Source organism: Denticeps clupeoides, unplaced genomic scaffold, assembly GCF_900700375.1.
Source record: "Denticeps clupeoides unplaced genomic scaffold, fDenClu1.1, whole genome shotgun sequence".
Taxonomy (NCBI): domain Eukaryota; kingdom Metazoa; phylum Chordata; class Actinopteri; order Clupeiformes; family Denticipitidae; genus Denticeps; species Denticeps clupeoides.
In genome coordinates, this window is record NW_021629701.1 from 1 (window position 1) to 23,010 (window position 23,010).

A 23,010-nucleotide genomic window follows, 5' to 3' on the forward strand; every position below is an offset into this window, starting at 1 on the left:
TACACATCAAACATTAGTTTGACTCCTTATCAGTGCCATGCTCCCTTTAAGAAATCTACGACAACCTGCAAGCTGTGTGCATTGGTGTATAGTGGTGAGCATAGCTGCTTCCCAAGCAGTTGACCCCGGTTCGATTCCCGGCCAATGCAATGGACCTTTTACAACAACACGCAAAACCATTGATCTTTGAACGATGCTTTTGGTTGTCTCCTGTCACTGTATGTTCTGTGAAGCATTACTAGTTTCCTCAAAATAGTCATGGTAAAGATGTTGCATTTAATATATATCTCACAGAAGGTAGCTTTCTGAAAGGTCTGTGCTACTAGTGTAAATGTCCAGTCTGTTTTACAAATGTGGGTTCAAATCCCACACTGCCTATGTGATTAAAAACTGCAGTAAAGGTCATGAACTAGTTTTTGTTTGTTTAAAATGAACAATGCATGCATTCTGTAAAGTTCATGCCCCTGTCATGTCACACACACTTTTGTATCTGGCCATGCATTGCTGCTGTTGCCCTGCCCATGGATTCTTTCAGGCATCCAGCACTAGATCGATTCCTCACAAGTGCCATGGTTTCTGTGGGTAAAACTGTGCTATTCTCGGACGAATTAGTTTAATGCTTCTAATCATCATGTAGTTACATCACCACTCACGTTCCACAGCCATCTCAATCTGATCTGTATTCAACCAAAAGCAATAACCACTTTTGGGTCTAAATGCCCTTGGTATTCCACACATGGAAAACTTCCTAGTTTGTGCCTTGGTTGTATAGTGGTGAGCATAGCTGCCTTCCAATTAGTTGACCCAGGTTGGACTCCCAACCAATGCAGTCCTTTTTTTGTCCTGCTTTTGTGTTGTGCAACTTTTTAAGAAGGCAAATTTTGGCTAAGGTCATGTTTTCATCTCAAGTGTTCTATAACACATCAGGATCTAAATTAACCTAATGAGTGGTAGTGTGGCCGAGCGGTCTAAGGCGCTGGATTTAGGCTCCAGTCTCTTCGGAGGCGTGGGTTCAAATCCCACCGCTGCATTATGATGAAAACTACAAGGAACTAATTGTATTGTTTTGTTTTAGGTGTTCATCAAGCAGCCATGCAAACACAATCACCCGAACACCTGATGGTGAACATCTAGCAGTCAATAACATTCATCCTCTGTCCTTTTACCCACGCACTCTTTCACCTGGCCATAAATTGTTCTCAAAATCCTGAGTATAGCTTCTAACTACACATCAAACATTAGTTTGACTCCTTATCAGTGCCATGCTCCCTTTAAAGAAAATCTACGACAACCTGCAAGCTGTGTGCATTGGTGGTATAGTGGTGAGCCTAGCTGCTTCCCAAGCAGTTGACCCGGGTTCGATTCCCGGCCATGCAATGGACCTTTTTACAACAACACGCAAACCATTGATCTTTGTACGATGCTTTTTGGTTGTCTCCTGTCACTGTATGTTCTGTGAAGCATTACTAGTTTCCTCAAAATAGTCATGGTAAAGATTTGCATTTAATAAATCTCACAACAGAAGGTAGCTTGTCTGAAAGGTCTGTGCTACTAGTGTAAATGTCCAGTCTGTTGTACAAATGTGGGTTCAAATCCCACAACTGCCTATGTGATTAAAAATGCAGTAAAGGTCATGAATTAGTTTTGTTTGTTTAAAATGAACAATGCATGCATTCGGTAAAGTTCATACCCTGTCATGTCGCACACACTTTTGTATCTGGCCATGCATTGCTGCTGGATGCATGGATTCTTTCAGGCATCCAGCACTAGATCGATTCCTCACCAGTGCCATGCTGTCTGTGGGTAAAACTGTGACAATTGCTCAGAAGAATTAGTTAATGCTTCTAAACATTATGTAGTTACATCCCAATCACTTCCACAGCCCATCTCAATCTGATCTGTATTCAACCATCAGAATCGGAAATGAGCTAACAATGGTAGTGTGGCCGAGCGGTCTAAGGCGCTGGATTAAGGCTCCAGTCTCTTCGGAGGCGTGGGTTCAAAGTCCTCACCGCTGCCATTATGTTTTAAAGTACAGGGAACTAATTGTAGTGTTTAGTTTTAGGTGTTCATCAAGCAGCCCATGCAAACAAAATACACCTATGACACACCTAATGGTGAAATCTAGCAGTCAATATATTCATCCTCTGTCTTTTTAACAAATCTCACCCTCTGCCTATATGATTAAACCAGCAGTGAAAGTTAAGGACTTTTTTTTTTGTTTAAAATGCACAATGCATGCATTCTGTAAAGGTTCATGCTCTGTCATGTCACACACACTTTTTTATCTGGCCATGCATTGCTGCTGTTGCCCTGACATGGATTCTTTCAGAATCCAGCATTAGATTGATTGCTCACACCGGGCCATGCTCTCTGTGGGAAAATCTGTGACAATTGCCCAGAGGAATTAAATAATGCTTTCTTAACATCATGTAGTTACACCACCACTCACTTCCACAGCCCATCTCAACATCTGATCTGTATTCAACCAAAAGCAAATACAACTTTTGGGTCTAAATGCACTTTGGTATTCCACAACATGGAAAACTTCCTAGTTTGTGCCTTGGTTGAAGATTCACACCCCTCAACCACCCCACTCCAGAAACACAGACCACCATCACTCCTCACCCCCCCCATCCTCCTCCGTCACCCACCCCTTCCCAGAGACAATGACCCTGTCACACCTCTCTCCCTCTCCCCCCCACCCTCCTCCCTCACCCTCCCCTGCCCAGAGTCAACGACTCCAATCACAACCCACCCCCCCCACCCCCCCTGACACTCAGAATACACGTGAAGATGTGCGTGGCTGTTCCAGAAACAGAAGACCAGGAAAGCCGCAGGTTCCAGACAGTGGTCTCCCCCCCTCTTGTCTCAAAGCCTGTGCTGAAACAGCTGGCTCCCATCTTCCCCCACATCTTCAACAGATCCCTGGAGCTGTGTGAAGTTCCCACCTGCTTCAAACGCTCCACCATTATTCCGGTCCCCAAGAAACCCACCATCACTGTTCCAAATGACTACAGACCTGTCGTCTTGACGTCTGTGGTCATGAAATCGCTTTGAACGCCTGGTTTTAGCCCATCTAAAGGACATCACAGAAACACCAACTGGGACCCCCTGCAGTTTGCCTACCGGGCAAACAGGTCGGTGGATGATGTAGTGAATATGGGGCTGCATTACATCCTGCAACATCTCGACCGCCCGGGAACCTATGCCAGGATTCTGTTTGTGGACTTCAGCTCGGCATTCAACACCATTGTGCCTGAACTCCTCACCTCCAAACTCTCCCAGCTCAGCGTGTCACCTGGTACCTGCAAGTGGATCACAGCTTCCTGACAGACAGGAAGCAGCAAGTGAGGCTGAGGGAGATCACTTCTGGAACACGGTCCCTCAGTACTGGTGCCCCTCACAGATGTGTCCTCTCCCCCACTTCTCTTCTCCCTGTACACCAACGACTGCCCTCCAGGAACTCAACTGTGAAACTCCTGAAGTTTGCAGACGACACCACTGTCATTGGGCTCATCCAGGATGGTGATGAGTCTGCATACCGACAGGAAGTTGAGCGTCTGGTACTCTGGTGCAGTCAACACAACCTGGTGCTGAACACGCTTAAGACTGTGGAGATGACGGTGGACTTCAGGAGACATCCCTCAACATTGCTCCCCCTCACTATATCAGACAGGCTGGTGTCTATTGTGGAGACCTTCACATTCCTAGGCACCACCATTTCCCAGGACCTGAAGTGGGGAGACCAACATCTCCTCCATCCCTCAAAAAGACCCAGCAGAGGATGTACTTCCTGAGGTAACTGGGGAAGTACAGTCTTCCACAGGAGCTGCTGATCCAGTTCTACACTGCGGTCATTGAGTCTGTCCTGTGCTCCTCCATCACTGTCTGGTATGGAGCAGCCACTAAACCGGACAGGATCAGACTGCAGCGGACTGTACGGTCAGCAGAAAGGATCACCCGGTGCCCCCCTTGCCCTCCATCCAGGACCTGTACCTCTCAAGATCCAGGAAAAGGGCAGGGAAAATCATCTCAGACCCCTCACACCCTGGTCACAGGCTCTTTGACCTGCTGCTCGCTGGCAGACGTTATAGAAGCCTGCAGACCAGGACCAGCCGACACAAGAACAGTTTCTTCCCCCTCGCCATCTCCCTCCTAAACGGCTGATACTGTAAATCTCATCCATCATTACACACTGCACTTTATGTTCACTTGTATATAAGATTTCGTTTGTTTTTTGCCTATTATTCATAAATAGTAGATATAGTTATAGTTATTTATAAATCACAACAATCCACAACTTGACAATAACACAACACCCTTACACATTGTTGTTGTTGTTGTTTGTTGTTGTTGTTGTTTTTTATCTTTTTTTCCTACATTGTACTTGAGAGACACCATCTACCGGAATCAATTTCCTTGTATGTGCTTGCACTTACTTGGCCAATAAATACGATTCTGTTTCTGATTCTGAATAGTGTTGAGCATAGCTGCCTTCCAAGCAAGATACCCAGGTTCGACTCCCAGCCAACGCAGTCCTCTTTTTTTAAGCCAAATTTTGGATGAGGTCATGTCTTCATCTCAAGTGTTCTTTAACACATCAGGATCTAAAATGAGCCGAGTGGGCTAAGGCGCTGGATTTAGGCTCCAGTCTCTTCGGAGGCGTCGGTTCAAATCCCACCGCTGCCATTATGTTTTAAAGTACAGGGAACTAATTGTAGTGCTTAGTTTTAGGTGTTCATCAAGCAGCCATTAAAACACAATACACCCACGACACACCTGATGGTGAACATCTGGCAGTCAATAACATTCATCCTGTCCTTTTACCCACGCACTCTTTCACCTGGCCATAAATTGTTCTCAAAATCCTGAGTATAGCTTCTAACTACACATCAAACATTAGTTTGACCCCTTATCAGTGCCATGCTCCCTTTAAGAAAAACTACGACATCCTGCAAGCTGTGTGCATTGGTGGTATAGTGGTGAGCATGGCTGCTTCCCAAGCAGTTGACCCGGGTTCGATTCCCGGCCAATGCAATGGACCTTTTACAAACAACACGCAAACTATTGATCTTTGTACGATGCTTTTGGTTGTCCCCTGTCACTGTATGTTCTGTGAAGCATTACTAGTTTCCCCAAAATAGTCATGGTAAAGATGTTGCATTTAATAAATCTCACAGAAGGTAGCTTGTCTGAAAGGTCTGTGCTACTAGTGTAAATGTCCAGTCTGTTGTACAAATGTGGGTTCAAATCCCACAACTGCCTATGTGATTAAAAATGCAGTAAAGGTCATGAATTAGTTTTTGTTTGTTTAAAATGAACAATGCATGCATTCGGTAAAGTTCATACCCTGTCATGTCGCACACACTTTGTATCTGGCCATGCATTGCTGCTGGATGCATGGATTCTTTCAGGCATCCAGCACTAGATCGATTCCTCACCAGTGCCATGCTGTCTGTGGGTAAAACTGTGACAATTGCTCAGAAGAATTAGTTAATGCTTCTAAACATTATGTAGTTACATCACCAATCACTTCCACAGCCCATCTCAATCTGATCTGTATTCAACCAAAAGCAATAACCACTTTTGGGTCTAAATGCCCTTGGTATTCCACAACATGGAAAACTTCTTAGTTTGTGCCTTGGTTGTATAGTGGTGAACATAACTGCCTTCCAATTAGTTTACCCGGGTTCGACTCCCAGCCAACGCAGTCCTTTTTTTGTCCTGCTTTTGTGTTGTGAAATTTTAAGCCACATTTTGGCTAAGGTCATGTTTTCATCTCAATTGTTCTATAACACATCAGGATCTAAAATAAGCTAACGAATGGTAGTGTGGCCGAGCGGTCTAAGGCGCTGGATTTAAGCTCCAGTCTCTTTGGAGGCGTGGGTTCAAATCCCACCGCTGCCATTATGATGAAAACTACAAGGAACTAATTGTAGTGCTTAGTTTTAGGTGTTCATCAAGCAGCCATGAAAACACAATACACCCAGGACACAAGTGATGGTGAACATCTAGCAGTCAACAACATTCATCCTCTTTCATTTTACAAATCTCACCTCTGCCTTTATGATTAAACCAGCAGTGAAAGTTACGAATTTGTTTTGTTTGTTTAAAATGCACAATGCATGCATTCTGTAAAGTTCATGCTCTGTCATGTCACACACACACTTTTTTCATTTGGCCATGCATTGCTGCTGTTGCCCTGACCATGGATTCTTTCAGGCATCCAGCACTAGACTGATTCCTCACCAGTGCCATGCTGTCTGTGGGAAAAACTGTGACAATTGCTCAGAAGAAATAGTTAATTTTTCTAAACATCATGTAGTTACAGTACCACTCACTTCCACAGCCCATCTCAATCTGATCTCTATTCAACCAAAAGAAATAACCACTTTTGGGTCTAAATGCCCTTGGTATTCCACAACATGGAAAACTTCCTAGTTTGTGCCTTTGTTGTATAGTGGTGAGCATAGCTGCCTTCAGGTTAGTTGACCCGGGTTGGACTCCCAGCCAACGCAGTCCTCTTTTTTCATCCTGCTTTTGTGTTGTGCAACTTTTTAAGCCAAATTTTGGCTAAGGTCATGTTTTCATCTCAATTGTTCTATAACACATCAGGATCTAAAATAAGCTAACGAGTGGTAGTGTGGCCGAGCGGTCTAAGGCGCTGGATTTAAGCTCCAGTCTCTTTGGAGGCGTGGGTTCAAATCCCACCGCTGCCATTATGATGAAAACTACAAGGAACTAATTGTAGTGCTTAGTTTTAGGTGTTCATCAAGCAGCCATGAAAACACAATACACCCAGGACACAAGTGATGGTGAACACCTAGCAGTCAACAACATTCATCCTCTTTCATTTTACAAATCTCACCTCTGCCTTTATGATTAAACCAGCAGTGAAAGTTACGAATTTGTTTTTGTTTGTTTAAAATGCACAATGCATGCATTCTGTAAAGTTCATGCTCTGTCATGTCACACACACACTTTTTTCCTTTGGCCATGCATTGCTGCTGTTGCCCTGACCATGGATTCTTTCAGGCATCCAGCACTAGACTGATTCCTCACCAGTGCCATGCTGTCTGTGGGAAAAACTGTGACAATTGCTCAGAAGAAATAGTTAATTTTTCTAAACATCATGTAGTTACAGTACCACTCACTTCCACAGCCCATCTCAATCTGATCTCTATTCAACCAAAAGAAATAACCACTTTTGGGTCTAAATGCCCTTGGTATTCCACAACATGGAAAACTTCCTAGTTTGTGCCTTTGTTGTATAGTGGTGAGCATAGCTGCCTTCAGGTTAGTTGACCCGGGTTGGACTCCCAGCCAACGCAGTCCTCTTTTTCATCCTGCTTTTGTGTTGTGCAACTTTTTAAGCCAAATTTTGGCTAAGGTCATGTTTTCATCTCAATTGTTCTATAAACACATCAGGATCTAAATAAGCTAACGAGTGGTAGTGTGGTCGAGCGGTCTAAGGCGCTGGATTTAAGCTCCAGTCTCCTTGGAGGCGTGGGTTCAAATCCCACCGCTGCCATTATGATGAAAACTACAAGGAACTAATTGTAGTGCTTAGTTTTAGGTGTTCATCAAGCAGCCATGAAAACACAATACACCCAGGACACAAGTGATGGTGAACATCTAGCAGTCAACAACATTCATCCTCTTTCATTTTACAAATCTCACCTCTGCCTTTATGATTAAACCAGCAGTGAAAGTTACGAATTTGTTTTTGTTTGTTTAAAATGCACAATGCATGCATTCTGTAAAGTTCATGCTCTGTCATGTCACACACACACTTTTTTCATTTGGCCATGCATTGCTGCTGTTGCCCTGACCATGGATTCTTTCAGGCATCCAGCACTAGATTGATTCCTCACCAGTGCCATGCTGTCTGTGGGAAAAACTGTGACAATTGCTCAGAAGAATTAGTTAATTTTTCTAAACATCATGTAGTTACAGTACCACTCACTTCCACAGCCCATCTCAATCTGATCTCTATTCAACCAAAAGAAATAACCACTTTTGGGTCTAAATGCCCTTGGTATTCCACAACATGGAAAACTTCCTAGTTTGTGCCTTTGTTGTATAGTGGTGAGCATAGCTGCCTTCAGGTTAGTTGACCCGGGTTGGACCCCAGCCAACGCAGTCCTCTTTTTTCATCCTGCTTTTGTGTTGTGCAACTTTTTAAGCCAAATTTTGGCTAAGGTCATGTTTTCATCTCAAGTGTTCTATAACACATCAGGATCTAAAATAACCTAATGAGTGGTAGTGTGGCCGAGCGGTCTAAGGCGCTGGATTTAGGCTCCAGTCCTCTTCGGAGGCGTGGGTTCAAATCCCACCGCTGCCATTATATTTTAAAGTACAGGGAACTAATTGTAGTGCTTAGTTTTAGGTGTTCATCAAGCAGCCATTAAAACACAATACACCCACGACACACCTGATGGTGAACATCTAGCAGTCAATAACATTCATCCTCTGTCCTTTTACCCACGCACTCTTTCACCTGGCCATAAATTGTTCTCAAAATCCTGAGTATAGCTTCTAACTACACATCAAACATTAGTTTGACTCCTTATCAGTGCCATGCTCCCTTTAAGAAAAACTACGACATCCTGCAAGCTGTGTGCATTGGTGGTATAGTGGTGAGCATAGCTGCTTCCCAAGCAGTTGACCCGGGTTCGATTCCCGGCCAATGCAATGGACCTTTTACAACAACACGCAAACTATTGATCTTTGAACGATGCTTTTGGTTGTCTCCTGTCACTGTATGTTCTGTGAAGCATTACTAGTTTCCTCAAAATAGTCATGGTAAAAGATGTTGCATTTAATATATCTCACAGAAGGTAGCTTGTCTGAAAGGTCTGTGCTACTAGTGTAAATGTCCAGTCTGTTTTACAAATGTGGGTTCAAATCCCACAACTGCCTATGTGATTAAAAATGCAGTAAAGGTCATGAACTAGTTTTTGTTTGTTTAAAATGAACAATGCATGCATTCTGTAAAGTTCATGCCCTGTCATGTCACACACACTTTTGTATCTGGCCATGCATTGCTGCTGTTGCCCTGCCCATGGATTCTTTCAGGCATCCAGCACTAGATCGATTCCTCACCAGTGCCATGGTTTCTGTGGGTAAAACTGTGACAATTGCTCGGACGAATTAGTTAATTTTTCTAAACATCATGTAGTTACAGTACCACTCACTTCCACAGCCCATCTCAATCTGATCTCTATTCAACCAAAAGAAATAACCACTTTTGGGTCTAAATGCCCTTGGTATTCCACAACATGGAAAACTTCCTAGTTTGTGCCTTTGTTGTATAGTGGTGAGCATAGCTGCCTTCAGGTTAGTTGACCCGGGTTGGACTCCCAGCCAACGCAGTCCTCTTTTTCATCATGCTTTTGTGTTGTGCAACTTTTAAGCCAAATTTTGGCTAAGGTCATGTTTTCATCTCAAGTGTTCTATAACACATCAGGATCTAAAATAACCTAATGCGTGGTAGTGTGGCCGAGCGGTCTAAGGCGCTGGATTTAGGCTCCAGTCTCTTCGGAGGCGTGGGTTCAAATCCCACCGCTGCCATTATATTTTAAAGTACAGGGAACTAATTTTAGTGCTTAGTTTTAGGTGTTCATCAAGCAGCCATTAAAACACAATACACCCACGACACACCTGATGGTGAACATCTGGCAGTCAATAACATTCATCCTGTCCTTTTACCCACGCACTCTTTCACCTGGCCATAAATTGTTCTCAAAATCCTGAGTATAGCTTCTAACTACACATCAAACATTAGTTTGACTCCTTATCAGTGCCATGCTCCCTTTAAGAAAAACTACGACATCCTGCAAGCTGTGTGCATTGGTGGTATAGTGGTGAGCATGGCTGCTTCCCAAGCAGTTGACCCGGGTTCGATTCCCGGCCAATGCAATGGACCTTTTACAACAACACGCAAACTATTGATCTTTGTACGATGCTTTTGGTTGTCCCCTGTCACTGTATGTTCTGTGAAGCATTACTAGTTTCCCCAAAATAGTCATGGTAAAGATGTTGCATTTAATAAATCTCACAGAAGGTAGCTTGTCTGAAAGGTCTGTGCTACTAGTGTAAATGTCCAGTCCTGTTGTACATCACCAATCACTTCCACAGCCCATCTCAATCTGATCTGTATTCAACCAAAAGCAATAACCACTTTTGGGTCTAAATGCCCTTGGTATTCCACAACATGGAAAACTTCTTAGTTTGTGCCTTGGTTGTATAGTGGTGAACATAACTGCCTTCCAATTAGTTTACCCGGGTTCGACTCCCAGCCAACGCAGTCCTTTTTTTTGTCCTGCTTTTGTGTTGTGAAATTTTTAAGCCACATTTTGGCTAAGGTCATGTTTCATCTCAATTGTTCTATAACACATCAGGATCTAAAATAAGCTAACGAATGGTAGTGTGGCCGAGCGGTCTAAGGCGCTGGATTTAAGCTCCAGTCTCTTTGGAGGCGTGGGTTCAAATCCCACCGCTGCCATTATGATGAAAACTACAAGGAACTAATTGTAGTGCTTAGTTTTAGGTGTTCATCAAGCAGCCATGAAAACACAATACACCCAGGACACAGTGATGGTGAACATCTAGCAGTCAACAACATTCATCCTCTTTCATTTTACAAATCTCACCTCTGCCTTATGATTAAACCAGCAGTGAAAGTTACGAATTTGTTTTTGTTTGTTTAAAATGCACAATGCATGCATTCTGTAAAGTTCATGCTCTGTCATGTCACACACACTTTTGTATCTGGCCATGCATTGCTGCTGTTGCCCTGACCATGGATTCTTTCAGGCATCCAGCACTAGACTGATTCCTCACCAGTGCCATGCTGTCTGTGGGAAAAACTGTGACAATTGCTCAGAAGAAATAGTTAATTTTTCTAAACATCATGTAGTTACAGTACCACTCACTTCCAAAGCCCATCTCAATCTGATCTCTATTCAACCAAAAGAAATAACCACTTTTGGGTCTAAATGCCCTTGGTATTCCACAACATGGAAAACTTCCTAGTTTGTGCCTTTGTTGTATAGTGGTGAGCATAGCTGCCTTCAGGTTAGTTGACCCGGGTTGGACTCCCAGCCAACGCAGTCCTCTTTTTTCATCCTGCTTTTGTGTTGTGCAACTTTTTAAGCCAAATTTTGGCTAAGGTCATGTTTTCATCACAAGTGTTCTATAACACATCAGGATCTAAATTAACCTAATGAGTGGTAGTGTGGCCGAGCGGTCTAAGGCGCTGGATTTAGGCTCCAGTCTCTTCGGAGGCGTGGGTTCAAATCCCACCGCTGCCATTATGATGAAACTACAAGGAACTAATTGTAGTGTTTTGTTTTAGGTGTTCATCAAGCAGCCATGCAAACACAATACACCCACGACACACCTGATGGTGAACATCTAGCAGTCAATAACATTCATCCTCTGTCCTTTTACCCACGCACTCTTTCACCTGGCCATAAATTGTTCTCAAAATCCTGAGTATAGCTTCTAACTACACATCAAACATTAGTTTGACTCCTTATCAGTGCCATGCTCCCTTTAAGAAAATCTACGACAACCTGCAAGCTGTGTGCATTGGTGGTATAGTGGTGAGCATAGCTGCTTCCCAAGCAGTTGACCCGGGTTCGATTCCCGGCCAATGCAATGGACCTTTTACAACAACACGCAAACCATTGATCTTTGTACGATGCTTTTGGTTGTCTCCTGTCACTGTATGTTCTGTGAAGCATTACTAGTTTCCTCAAAATAGTCATGGTAAAGATGTTGCATTTAATATATCTCACAGAAGGTAGCTTGTCTGAAAGGTCTGTGCTACTAGTGTAAATGTCCAGTCTGTTTTACAAATGTGGGTTCAAATCCCACAACTGCCTATGTGATTAAAAATGCAGTAAAGGTCATGAACTAGTTTTTGTTTGTTTAAAATGAACAATGCATGCATTCTGTAAAGTTCATGCCCTGTCATGTCACACACACTTTTGTATCTGGCCATGCATTGCTGCTGTTGCCCTGCCCATGGATTCTTTCAGGCATCCAGCACTAGATCGATTCCTCACCAGTGCCATGCTTTCTGTGGGTAAAACTGTGACAATTGCTCGGACGAATTAGTTAATGCTTCTAATCATCATGTAGTTACATCACCACTCACTTCCACAGCCCATCTCAATCTGATCTGTATTCAACCAAAAGCAATAACCACTTTTGGGTCTAAATGCCCTTGGTATTCCACAACATGGAAAACTTCCTAGTTTGTTCCTTGGTTGTATAGTGGTGAGCATAGCTGCCTTCCAGTTAGTTGACCCAGGTTGGACTCCCAACCAATGCAGTCCTTTTTTTTGTCCTGCTTTTGTGTTGTGCAACTTTTTAAGCCAAATTTTGGCTAAGGTCATGTCTTCATCTCAAGTGTTCAATAACAAATCAGAATCGGAAATGAGCTAACGAATGGTAGTGTGGCCGAGCGGTCTAAGGCGCTGGATTAAGGCTCCAGTCTCTTCGGAGGCGTGGGTTCAAATCCCACCGCTGCCATTATGTTTTAAAGTACAGGGAACTAATTGTAGTGTTTAGTTTTAGGTGTTCATCAAGCAGCCATGCAAACAAAATACACCTATGACACACCTAATGGTGAACATCTAGCAGTCAATAATATTCATCCTCTGTCTTTTTACAAATCTCACCTCTGCCTATATGATTAAACCAGCAGTGAAAGTTAAGGACTTTTTTTTTTGTTTAAAATGCACAATGCATGCATTCTGTAAAGTTCATGCTCTGTCATGTCACACACACTTTTTATCTGGCCATGCATTGCTGCTGTTGCCCTGACCATGGATTCTTTCAGGAATCCAGCATTAGATTGATTGCTCACCCGGGCCATGCTCTCTGTGGGAAAATCTGTGACAATTGCCCAGAGGAATTAAATAATGCTTCTTAACATCATGTAGTTACACCACCACTCACTTCCACAGCCCATCTCAATCTGATCTGTATTCAACCAAAAGCAAATACAACTTTTGGGTCTAAATGCACTTTGGTATTCAACAACATGGAAAACTTCCTAGTTTGTGCCTTGGTTGAAGATTCACACCCCTCAACCACCCCACTCCAGAAACACAGACCACCATCACTCCTCAAACCCCCCCATCCTCCTCTGTCACCCACCCCTTCCCAGAGACAATGAACCCTGTCACACCTCTCTCCCCCCCACCCTCCTCCCTCACCCTCCCCTGCCCAGAGTCAACGACTCCAATCACAACCCCCCCACCCCCCCTGAAACTCAGAATACACGTTGAAGATGTGCGTTGGCTGTTCCAGAAACAGAAGACCAGGAAAGCCGCAGGTCCAGACAGTGTCTCCCCCTCTTGTCTCAAAGCCTGTGCTGAACAGCTGGCTCCCATCTTCCCCCACATCTTCAACAGATCCCTGGAGCTGTGTGAAGTTCCCACCTGCTTCAAACACTCCACCATTATTCCGGTCCCCAAGAAACCCACCATCACTGTTCCAAATGACTACAGACCTGTCGTCTTGACGTCTGTGGTCATGAAATCCTTTGAACGCCTGGTTTTAGCCCATCTAAAGGACATCACAGAACACCAACTGGACCCCCTGCAGTTTGCCTACCGGGCAAACAGGTCGGTGGATGATGTAGTGAATATGGGGCTGCATTACATCCTGCAACATCTCGACCGCCCGGGAACCTATGCCAGGATTCTGTTTATGGACTTCAGCTCGGCATTCAACACCATTGTGCCTGAACTCCTCACCTCCAAACTCTCCCAGCTCAGCGTGTCACCTGGTACCTGCAAGTGGATCACCAGCTTCCTGACAGACAGGAAGCAGCAAGTGAGGCTGAGGGAGATCACTTCTGGAACACGGTCCCTCAGTACTGGTGCCCCTCACGGATGTGTCCTCTCCCCACTTCTCTTCTCCCTGTACACCAACGACTGCCCTCCAGGAACTCAACTGTGAAACTCCTGAAGTTTGCAGACGACACCACTGTCATTGGACTCATCCAGGATGGTGATGAGTCTGCATACCGACAGGAAGTTGAGCGTCTGGTACTCTGGTGCAGTCAACACAACCTGGTGCTGAACACGCTTAAGACTGTGGAGATGACGGTGGACTTCAGGAGACATCCCTCAACATTGCTCCCCCTCACTATATCAGACAGGCTGGTGTCTATTGTGGAGACCTTCACATTCCTAGGCACCACCATTTCCCAGGACCTGAGGTGGGAGACCAACATCTCCTCCATCCTCAAAAAGACCCAGCAGAGGATGTACTCCTGAGGCAACTGGGGAAGTACAGTCTTCCACAGGAGCTGCTGATCCAGTTCTACACTGCGGTCATTGAGTCTGTCCTGTGCTCCTCCATCACTGTCTGGTATGGAGCAGCCACTAAACCGGACAGGATCAGACTGCAGCGGACTGTACGGTCAGCAGAAAGGATCACCGGTGCCCCCTTGCCCTCCATCCAGGACCTGTACCTCTCAAGATCCAGGAAAAGGGCAGGGAAAATCATCTCAGACCCCTCACACCCTGGTCACAGGCTCTTTGACCTGCTGCTCGCTGGCAGACGTTATAGAAGCCTGCAGACCAGGACCAGCCGACACAAGAACAGTTTCTTCCCCCTCGCCATCTCCCTGCTAAACAGCTGATACTGTAAATCTCATCCATCATTACACACTGCACTTTATGTTCACTTGTATATAAGATTTCGTTTGTTTTTTGCCTATTTATTCATAAATAGTAGATATAGTTATAGTTATTTATAAATCACAAACAATCCACAATTGGACAATAACACAACACCCTTGCACATTGTTGTTGTTTGTTGTTGTTGTTGTTTTTTATCTTTTTTTCCTACATTGTACTTGAGAGACACCATCTACCGGAATCAATTTCCTTGTATGTGCTTGCACTTACTTGGCCAATAAATACGATTCTGTTTCTGATTCTGAATAGTGTTGAGCATAGCTGCCTTCCAAGCAAGATACCCAGGTTCGACTCCCAGCCAACGCAGTCCTCTTTTTTTAAGCCAAATTTTGGATAAGGTCATGTCTTCATCTCAAGTGTTCTTTAACACATCAGGATCTAAAATGAGCCGAGTGGGCTAAGGCGCTGGATTTAGGCTCCAGTCTCTTCGGAGGCGTGGGTTCAAATCCCACCGCTGCCATTATGTTTTAAAGTACAGGGAACTAATTGTAGTGCTTAGTTTTAGGTGTTCATCAAGCAGCCATTAAAACACAATACACCCACGACACACCTGATGGTGAACATCTGGCAGTCAATAACATTCATCCTGTCCTTTCACCCACGCACTCTTTCACCTGGCCATAAATTGTTCTCAAAATCCTGAGTATAGCTTCTAACTACACATCAAACATTAGTTTGACTCCTTATCAGTGCCATGCTCCCTTTAAGAAAAACTACGACATCCTGCAAGCTGTGTGCATTGGTGGTATAGTGGTGAGCATAGCTGCTTCCCAAGCAGTTGACCCGGGTTCGATTCCCGGCCAATGCAATGGACCTTTTACAACAACACGCAAATCATTGATCTTTGTACGATGCTTTTGGTTGTCTCCTGTCACTGTATGTTTTGTGAAGCATTACTAGTTTCCCCAAAATAGTCATGGTAAAGATGTTGCATTTAATAAATCTCACAGAAGGTAGCTTGTCTGAAAGGTCTGTGCTACTAGTGTAAATGTCCAGTCTGTTGTACAAATGTGGGTTCAAATCCCACAACTGCCTATGTGATTAAAAATGCAGTAAAGGTCATGAATTAGTTTTTGTTTGTTTAAAATGAACAATGCATGCATTCTGTAAAGTTCATGCCCTGTCATGTCACACACACTTTTGTATCTGGCCATGCATTGCTGCTGTTGCCCTGCCCATGGATTCTTTCAGGCATCCAGCACTAGATCGATTCCTCACCAGTGCCATGCTGTCTGTGGGTAAAACTGTGACAATTGCTCAGAAGAATTAGTTAATGCTTCTAAACATTATGTAGTTACATCACCAATCACTTCCACAGCCCATCTCAATCTGATCTGTATTCAACCAAAAGCAATAACCACTTTTGGGTCTAAATGCCCTTGGTATTCCACAACATGGAAAACTTCTTAGTTTGTGCCTTGGTTGTATAGTGGTGAACATAACTGCCTTCCAATTAGTTTACCCGGGTTCGACTCCCAACCAACGCAGTCCTTTTTTTTGTCCTGCTTTTGTGTTGTGAAATTTTAAGCCACATTTTGGCTAAGGTCATGTTTTCATCTCAATGTTCTATAACACATCAGGATCTAAAATAAGCTAACGAATGGTAGTGTGGCCGAGCGGTCTAAGGCGCTGGATTTAAGCTCCAGTCTCTTTGGAGGCGTGGGTTCAAATCCCACCGCTGCCATTATGATGAAAACTACAAGGAACTAATTGTAGTGCTTAGTTTTAGGTGTTCATCAAGCAGCCATGAAAACACAATACACCCAGGACACAAGTGATGGTGAACACCTAGCAGTCAACAACATTCATCCTCTTTCATTTTACAAATCTCACCTCTGCCTTTATGATTAAACCAGCAGTGAAAGTTACGAATTTGTTTTTGTTTGTTTAAAATGCACAATGCATGCATTCTGTAAAGTTCATGCTCTGTCATGTCACACACACACTTTTTTCATTTGGCCATGCATTGCTGCTGTTGCCCTGACCATGGATTCTTTCAGGCATCCAGCACTAGACTGATTCCTCACCAGTGCCATGCTGTCTGTGGGAAAAACTGTGACAATTGCTCAGAAGAATTAGTTAATTTTTCTAAACATCATGTAGTTACAGTACCACTCACTTCCACAGCCCATCTCAATCTGATCTCTATTCAACCAAAAGAAATAACCACTTTTGGGTCTAAATGCCCTTGGTATTCCACAACATGGAAAACTTCCTAGTTTGTGCCTTTGTTGTATAGTGGTGAGCATAGCTGCCTTCAGGTTAGTTGACCCGGGTTGGACTCCCAGCCAACGCAGTCCTCTTTTTTCATCCTGCTTTTGTGTTGTGCAACTTTTTAAGCCAAATTTTGGCTAAGGTCATGTTTTCATCTCAATTGTTCTATAACACATCAGGATCTAAAATAAGCTAACGAGTGGTAGTGTGGTCGAGCGGTCTAAGGCGCTGGATTTAAGCTCCAGTCTCTTTGGAGGCGTGGGTTCAAATCCCACCGCTGCCATTATGATGAAAACTACAAGGAACTAATTGTAGTGCTTAGTTTTAGGTGTTCATCAAGCAGCCATGAAAACACAATACACCCAGGACACAAGTGATGGTGAACACCTAGCAGTCAACAACATTCATCCTCTTTCATTTTACAAATCTCACCTCTGCCTTTATGATTAAACCAGCAGTGAAAGTTACGAATTTGTTTTTGTTTGTTTAAAATGCACAATGCATGCATTCTGTAAAGTTCATGCTCTGTCATGTCACACACACACTTTTTTCATTTGGCCATGCATTGCTGCTGTTGCCCTGACCATGGATTCTTTCAGGCATCCAGCACTAGACTGATTCCTCACCAGTGCCATGCTGTCTGTGGGAAAAACTGTGACAATTGCTCAGAAGAATTAGTTAATTTTTCTAAACATCATGTAGTTACAGTACCACTCACTTCCACAGCCCATCTCAATCTGATCTCTATTCAACCAAAAGAAATAACCACTTTTGGGTCTAAATGCCCTTGGTATTCCACAACATGGAAAACTTCCTAGTTTGTGCCTTTGTTGTATAGTGGTGAGCATAGCTGCCTTCAGGTTAGTTGACCCGGGTTGGACTCCCAGCCAACGCAGTCCTCTTTTTTCATCCTGCTTTTGTGTTGTGCAACTTTTTAAGCCAAATTTTGGCTAAGGTCATGTTTTCATCTCAATTGTTCTATAACACATCAGGATCTAAAATAAGCTAACGAGTGGTAGTGTGGTCGAGCGGTCTAAGGCGCTGGATTTAAGCTCCAGTCTCCTTGGAGGCGTGGGTTCAAATCCCACCGCTGCCATTATGATGAAAACTACAAGGAACTAATTGTAGTGTTTTGTTTTAGGTGTTCATCAAGCAGCCATGAAAACACAATACACCCAGGACACAAGTGATGGTGAACACCTAGCAGTCAACAACATTCATCCTCTTTCATTTTACAAATCTCACCTCTGCCTTTATGATTAAACCAGCAGTGAAAGTTACGAATTTGTTTTTGTTTGTTTAAAATGCACAATGCATGCATTCTGTAAAGTTCATGCTCTGTCATGTCACACACACACTTTTTTCATTTGGCCATGCATTGCTGCTGTTGCCCTGACCATGGATTCTTTCAGGCATCCAGCACTAGATTGATTCCTCACCAGTGCCATGCTGTCTGTGGGAAAAACTGTGACAATTGCTCAGAAGAAATAGTTAATTTTTCTAAACATCATGTAGTTACAGTACCACTCACTTCCACAGCCCATCTCAATCTGATCTCTATTCAACCAAAAGAAATAACCACTTTTGGGTCTAAATGCCCTTGGTATTCCACAACATGGAAAACTTCCTAGTTTGTGCCTTTGTTGTATAGTGGTGAGCATAGCTGCCTTCAGGTTAGTTGACCCGGGTTGGACTCCCAGCCAACGCAGTCCTCTTTTTTCATCCTGCTTTTGTGTTGTGCAACTTTTTAAGCCAAATTTTGGCTAAGGTCATGTTTTCATCTCAAGTGTTCTATAACACATCAGGATCTAAAATAACCTAATGAGTGGTAGTGTGGCCGAGCGGTCTAAGGCGCTGGATTTAAGCTCCAGTCTCCTTGGAGGCGTGGGTTCAAATCCCACCGCTGCCATTATGATGAAAACTACAAGGAACTAATTGTAGTGCTTAGTTTTAGGTGTTCATCAAGCAGCCATGAAAACACAATACACCCAGGACACAAGTGATGGTGAACACCTAGCAGTCAACAACATTCATCCTCTTTCATTTTACAAATCTCACCTCTGCCTTTATGATTAAACCAGCAGTGAAAGTTACGAATTTGTTTTTGTTTGTTTAAAATGCACAATGCATGCATTCTGTAAAGTTCATGCTCTGTCATGTCACACACACACTTTTTTCATTTGGCCATGCATTGCTGCTGTTGCCCTGACCATGGATTCTTTCAGGCATCCAGCACTAGATTGATTCCTCACCAGTGCCATGCTGTCTGTGGGAAAAACTGTGACAATTGCTCAGAAGAATTAGTTAATTTTTCTAAACATCATGTAGTTACAGTACCACTCACTTCCACAGCCCATCTCAATCTGATCTCTATTCAACCAAAAGAAATAACCACTTTTGGGTCTAAATGCCCTTGGTATTCCACAACATGGAAAACTTCCTAGTTTGTGCCTTTGTTGTATAGTGGTGAGCATAGCTGCCTTCAGGTTAGTTGACCCGGGTTGGACTCCCAGCCAACGCAGTCCTCTTTTTTCATCCTGCTTTTGTGTTGTGCAACTTTTTAAGCCAAATTTTGGCTAAGGTCATGTTTTCATCTCAAGTGTTCTATAACACATCAGGATCTAAAATAACCTAATGAGTGGTAGTGTGGCCGAGCGGTCTAAGGCGCTGGATTTAGGCTCCAGTCTCTTCGGAGGCGTGGGTTCAAATCCCACCGCTGCCATTATGTTTTAAAGTACAGGGAACTAATTGTAGTGCTTAGTTTTAGGTGTTCATCAAGCAGCCATGAAAACACAAGACACCCACGACACACCTGATGGTGAACATCTAGCAGTCAATAACATTCATCCTCTGTCCTTTTACCCACGCACTCTTTCACCTGGCCATAAATTGTTCTCAAAATCCTGAGTATAGCTTCTAACTACACATCAAACATTAGTTTGACTCCTTATCAGTGCCATGCTCCCTTTAAGAAAATCTACGACAACCTGCAAGCTGTGTGCATTGGTGGTATAGTGGTGAGCATAGCTGCTTCCCAAGCAGTTGACCCGGGTTCGATTCCCGGCCAATGCAATGGACCTTTTACAACAACACGCAAACCATTGATCTTTGAACGATGCTTTTGGTTGTCTCCTGTCACTGTATGTTCTGTGAAGCATTACTAGTTTCCTCAAAATAGTCATGGTAAAGATGTTGCATTTAATATATCTCACAGAAGGTAGCTTGTCTGAAAGGTCTGTGCTACTAGTGTAAATGTCCAGTCTGTTTTACAAATGTGGGTTCAAATCCCACAACTGCCTATGTGATTAAAAATGCAGTAAAGGTCATGAACTAGTTTTTGTTTGTTTAAAATGAACAATGCATGCATTCTGTAAAGTTCATGCCCTGTCATGTCACACACACTTTTGTATCTGGCCATGCATTGCTGCTGTTGCCCTGCCCATGGATTCTTTCAGGCATCCAGCACTAGATCGATTCCTCACCAGTGCCATGGTTTCTGTGGGTAAAACTGTGACAATTGCTCGGACGAATTAGTTAATTTTTCTAAACATCATGTAGTTACAGTACCACTCACTTCCACAGCCCATCTCAATCTGATCTCTATTCAACCAAAAGAAATAACCACTTTTGGGTCTAAATGCCCTTGGTATTCCACAACATGGAAAACTTCCTAGTTTGTGCCTTTGTTGTATAGTGGTGAGCATAGCTGCCTTCAGGTTAGTTGACCCGGGTTGGACTCCCAGCCAACGCAGTCCTCTTTTTTCATCATGCTTTTGTGTTGTGCAACTTTTTAAGCCAAATTTTGGCTAAGGTCATGTTTTCATCTCAAGTGTTCTATAACACATCAGGATCTAAAATAACCTAATGCGTGGTAGTGTGGCCGAGCGGTCTAAGGCGCTGGATTTAGGCTCCAGTCTCTTCGGAGGCGTGGGTTCAAATCCCACCGCTGCCATTATATTTTAAAGTACAGGGAACTAATTTTAGTGCTTAGTTTTAGGTGTTCATCAAGCAGCCATTAAAACACAATACACCCACGACACACCTGATGGTGAACATCTGGCAGTCAATAACATTCATCCTGTCCTTTTACCCACGCACTCTTTCACCTGGCCATAAATTGTTCTCAAAATCCTGAGTATAGCTTCTAACTACACATCAAACATTAGTTTGACCCCTTATCAGTGCCATGCTCCCTTTAAGAAAAACTACGACATCCTGCGAGCTGTGTGCATTGGTGGTATAGTGGTGAGCATGGCTGCTTCCCAAGCAGTTGACCCGGGTTCGATTCCCGGCCAATGCAATGGACCTTTTACAACAACACGCAAACTATTGATCTTTGTACGATGCTTTTGGTTGTCCCCTGTCACTGTATGTTCTGTGAAGCATTACTAGTTTCCCCAAAATAGTCATGGTAAAGATGTTGCATTTAATAAATCTCACAGAAGGTAGCTTGTCTGAAAGGTCTGTGCTACTAGTGTAAATGTCCAGTCTGTTGTACATCACCAATCACTTCCACAGCCCATCTCAATCTGATCTGTATTCAACCAAAAGCAATAACCACTTTTGGGTCTAAATGCCCTTGGTATTCCACAACATGGAAAACTTCTTAGTTTGTGCCTTGGTTGTATAGTGGTGAACATAACTGCCTTCCAATTAGTTTACCCGGGTTCGACTCCCAGCCAACGCAGTCCTTTTTTTTGTCCTGCTTTTGTGTTGTGAAATTTTAAGCCACATTTTGGCTAAGGTCATGTTTTCATCTCAATTGTTCTATAACACATCAGGATCTAAAATAAGCTAACGAATGGTAGTGTGGCCGAGCGGTCTAAGGCGCTGGATTTAAGCGCCAGTCTCTTTGGAGGCGTGGGTTCAAATCCCACCGCTGCCATTATGATGAAAACTACAAGGAACTAATTGTAGTGCTTAGTTTTAGGTGTTCATCAAGCAGCCATGAAAACACAATACACCCAGGACACAAGTGATGGTGAACATCTAGCAGTCAACAACATTCATCCTCTTTCATTTTACAAATCTCACCTCTGCCTTTATGATTAAACCAGCAGTGAAAGTTACGAATTTGTTTTTGTTTGTTTAAAATGCACAATGCATGCATTCTGTAAAGTTCATGCTCTGTCATGTCACACACACACTTTTTTCCTTTGGCCATGCATTGCTGCTGTTGCCCTGACCATGGATTCTTTCAGGCATCCAGCACTAGACTGATTCCTCACCAGTGCCATGCTGTCTGTGGGAAAAACTGTGACAATTGCTCAGAAGAAATAGTTAATTTTTCTAAACATCATGTAGTTACAGTACCACTCACTTCCAAAGCCCATCTCAATCTGATCTCTATTCAACCAAAAGAAATAACCACTTTTGGGTCTAAATGCCCTTGGTATTCCACAACATGGAAAACTTCCTAGTTTGTGCCTTTGTTGTATAGTGGTGAGCATAGCTGCCTTCAGGTTAGTTGACCCGGGTTGGACTCCCAGCCAACGCAGTCCTCTTTTTTCATCCTGCTTTTGTGTTGTGCAACTTTTTAAGCCAAATTTTGGCTAAGGTCATGTTTTCATCTCAAGTGTTCTATAACACATCAGGATCTAAAATAACCTAATGAGTGGTAGTGTGGCCGAGCGGTCTAAGGCGCTGGATTTAGGCTCCAGTCTCTTCGGAGGCGTGGGTTCAAATCCCACCGCTGCCATTATGATGAAAACTACAAGGAACTAATTGTAGTGTTTTGTTTTAGGTGTTCATCAAGCAGCCATGCAAACACAATACACCCAGGACACACCTGATGGTGAACATCTAGCAGTCAATAACATTCATCCTCTGTCCTTTTACCCACGCACTCTTTCACCTGGCCATAAATTGTTCTCAAAATCCTGAGTATAGCTTCTAACTACACATCAAACATTAGTTTGACCCCTTATCAGTGCCATGCTCCCTTTAAGAAAATCTACGACAACCTGCAAGCTGTGTGCATTGGTGGTATAGTGGTGAGCATAGCTGCTTCCCAAGCAGTTGACCCGGGTTCGATTCCCGGCCAATGCAATGGACCTTTTACAACAAC

At 43.5% G+C, this 23,010-nt stretch overlaps 26 non-coding genes across 26 annotated transcripts; all 26 read left to right on the top strand.

Annotated features, from left to right (window-relative positions):
• The first annotated feature begins 78 nt into the window (after window positions 1-78).
• On the top strand, window positions 79-149 carry trnag-ccc (transfer RNA glycine (anticodon CCC)). Its single transcript has one exon. It is a non-coding gene; the product is annotated as a tRNA-Gly (tRNA).
• An 800-nt stretch (window positions 150-949) lies between these two features.
• trnal-uag (transfer RNA leucine (anticodon UAG)) lies at window positions 950-1,031 on the top strand. The gene has a single exon. It is a non-coding gene; the product is annotated as a tRNA-Leu (tRNA).
• A 3,937-nt stretch (window positions 1,032-4,968) lies between these two features.
• On the top strand, window positions 4,969-5,040 carry trnag-ccc (transfer RNA glycine (anticodon CCC)). Its single transcript has one exon. It is a non-coding gene; the product is annotated as a tRNA-Gly (tRNA).
• A 788-nt stretch (window positions 5,041-5,828) lies between these two features.
• On the top strand, window positions 5,829-5,910 carry trnal-uaa (transfer RNA leucine (anticodon UAA)). The gene has a single exon. It is a non-coding gene; the product is annotated as a tRNA-Leu (tRNA).
• Window positions 5,911-6,640: 730 nt separating this feature from the next.
• trnal-uaa (transfer RNA leucine (anticodon UAA)) lies at window positions 6,641-6,722 on the top strand. Its single transcript has one exon. It is a non-coding gene; the product is annotated as a tRNA-Leu (tRNA).
• Window positions 6,723-7,452: 730 nt separating this feature from the next.
• Window positions 7,453-7,534, top strand: trnal-uaa (transfer RNA leucine (anticodon UAA)). Its single transcript has one exon. It is a non-coding gene; the product is annotated as a tRNA-Leu (tRNA).
• Window positions 7,535-8,264: 730 nt separating this feature from the next.
• trnal-uag (transfer RNA leucine (anticodon UAG)) lies at window positions 8,265-8,347 on the top strand. The gene has a single exon. It is a non-coding gene; the product is annotated as a tRNA-Leu (tRNA).
• Window positions 8,348-8,625: 278 nt separating this feature from the next.
• On the top strand, window positions 8,626-8,697 carry trnag-ccc (transfer RNA glycine (anticodon CCC)). Its single transcript has one exon. It is a non-coding gene; the product is annotated as a tRNA-Gly (tRNA).
• Window positions 8,698-9,494: 797 nt separating this feature from the next.
• On the top strand, window positions 9,495-9,576 carry trnal-uag (transfer RNA leucine (anticodon UAG)). Its single transcript has one exon. It is a non-coding gene; the product is annotated as a tRNA-Leu (tRNA).
• Window positions 9,577-9,852: 276 nt separating this feature from the next.
• On the top strand, window positions 9,853-9,924 carry trnag-ccc (transfer RNA glycine (anticodon CCC)). The gene has a single exon. It is a non-coding gene; the product is annotated as a tRNA-Gly (tRNA).
• Window positions 9,925-10,428: 504 nt separating this feature from the next.
• Window positions 10,429-10,510, top strand: trnal-uaa (transfer RNA leucine (anticodon UAA)). Its single transcript has one exon. It is a non-coding gene; the product is annotated as a tRNA-Leu (tRNA).
• A 726-nt stretch (window positions 10,511-11,236) lies between these two features.
• On the top strand, window positions 11,237-11,318 carry trnal-uag (transfer RNA leucine (anticodon UAG)). The gene has a single exon. It is a non-coding gene; the product is annotated as a tRNA-Leu (tRNA).
• Window positions 11,319-11,595: 277 nt separating this feature from the next.
• On the top strand, window positions 11,596-11,667 carry trnag-ccc (transfer RNA glycine (anticodon CCC)). The gene has a single exon. It is a non-coding gene; the product is annotated as a tRNA-Gly (tRNA).
• A 797-nt stretch (window positions 11,668-12,464) lies between these two features.
• Window positions 12,465-12,546, top strand: trnal-aag (transfer RNA leucine (anticodon AAG)). The gene has a single exon. It is a non-coding gene; the product is annotated as a tRNA-Leu (tRNA).
• A 2,919-nt stretch (window positions 12,547-15,465) lies between these two features.
• trnag-ccc (transfer RNA glycine (anticodon CCC)) lies at window positions 15,466-15,537 on the top strand. Its single transcript has one exon. It is a non-coding gene; the product is annotated as a tRNA-Gly (tRNA).
• A 794-nt stretch (window positions 15,538-16,331) lies between these two features.
• trnal-uaa (transfer RNA leucine (anticodon UAA)) lies at window positions 16,332-16,413 on the top strand. The gene has a single exon. It is a non-coding gene; the product is annotated as a tRNA-Leu (tRNA).
• Window positions 16,414-17,144: 731 nt separating this feature from the next.
• Window positions 17,145-17,226, top strand: trnal-uaa (transfer RNA leucine (anticodon UAA)). The gene has a single exon. It is a non-coding gene; the product is annotated as a tRNA-Leu (tRNA).
• Window positions 17,227-17,957: 731 nt separating this feature from the next.
• Window positions 17,958-18,039, top strand: trnal-uaa (transfer RNA leucine (anticodon UAA)). Its single transcript has one exon. It is a non-coding gene; the product is annotated as a tRNA-Leu (tRNA).
• Window positions 18,040-18,770: 731 nt separating this feature from the next.
• On the top strand, window positions 18,771-18,852 carry trnal-uaa (transfer RNA leucine (anticodon UAA)). The gene has a single exon. It is a non-coding gene; the product is annotated as a tRNA-Leu (tRNA).
• A 731-nt stretch (window positions 18,853-19,583) lies between these two features.
• trnal-uag (transfer RNA leucine (anticodon UAG)) lies at window positions 19,584-19,665 on the top strand. Its single transcript has one exon. It is a non-coding gene; the product is annotated as a tRNA-Leu (tRNA).
• A 278-nt stretch (window positions 19,666-19,943) lies between these two features.
• On the top strand, window positions 19,944-20,015 carry trnag-ccc (transfer RNA glycine (anticodon CCC)). Its single transcript has one exon. It is a non-coding gene; the product is annotated as a tRNA-Gly (tRNA).
• A 798-nt stretch (window positions 20,016-20,813) lies between these two features.
• On the top strand, window positions 20,814-20,895 carry trnal-uag (transfer RNA leucine (anticodon UAG)). The gene has a single exon. It is a non-coding gene; the product is annotated as a tRNA-Leu (tRNA).
• Window positions 20,896-21,171: 276 nt separating this feature from the next.
• trnag-ccc (transfer RNA glycine (anticodon CCC)) lies at window positions 21,172-21,243 on the top strand. The gene has a single exon. It is a non-coding gene; the product is annotated as a tRNA-Gly (tRNA).
• A 503-nt stretch (window positions 21,244-21,746) lies between these two features.
• Window positions 21,747-21,828, top strand: trnal-uaa (transfer RNA leucine (anticodon UAA)). Its single transcript has one exon. It is a non-coding gene; the product is annotated as a tRNA-Leu (tRNA).
• A 731-nt stretch (window positions 21,829-22,559) lies between these two features.
• trnal-uag (transfer RNA leucine (anticodon UAG)) lies at window positions 22,560-22,641 on the top strand. Its single transcript has one exon. It is a non-coding gene; the product is annotated as a tRNA-Leu (tRNA).
• Window positions 22,642-22,919: 278 nt separating this feature from the next.
• Window positions 22,920-22,991, top strand: trnag-ccc (transfer RNA glycine (anticodon CCC)). The gene has a single exon. It is a non-coding gene; the product is annotated as a tRNA-Gly (tRNA).
• Window positions 22,992-23,010: the final 19 nt, after the last annotated feature.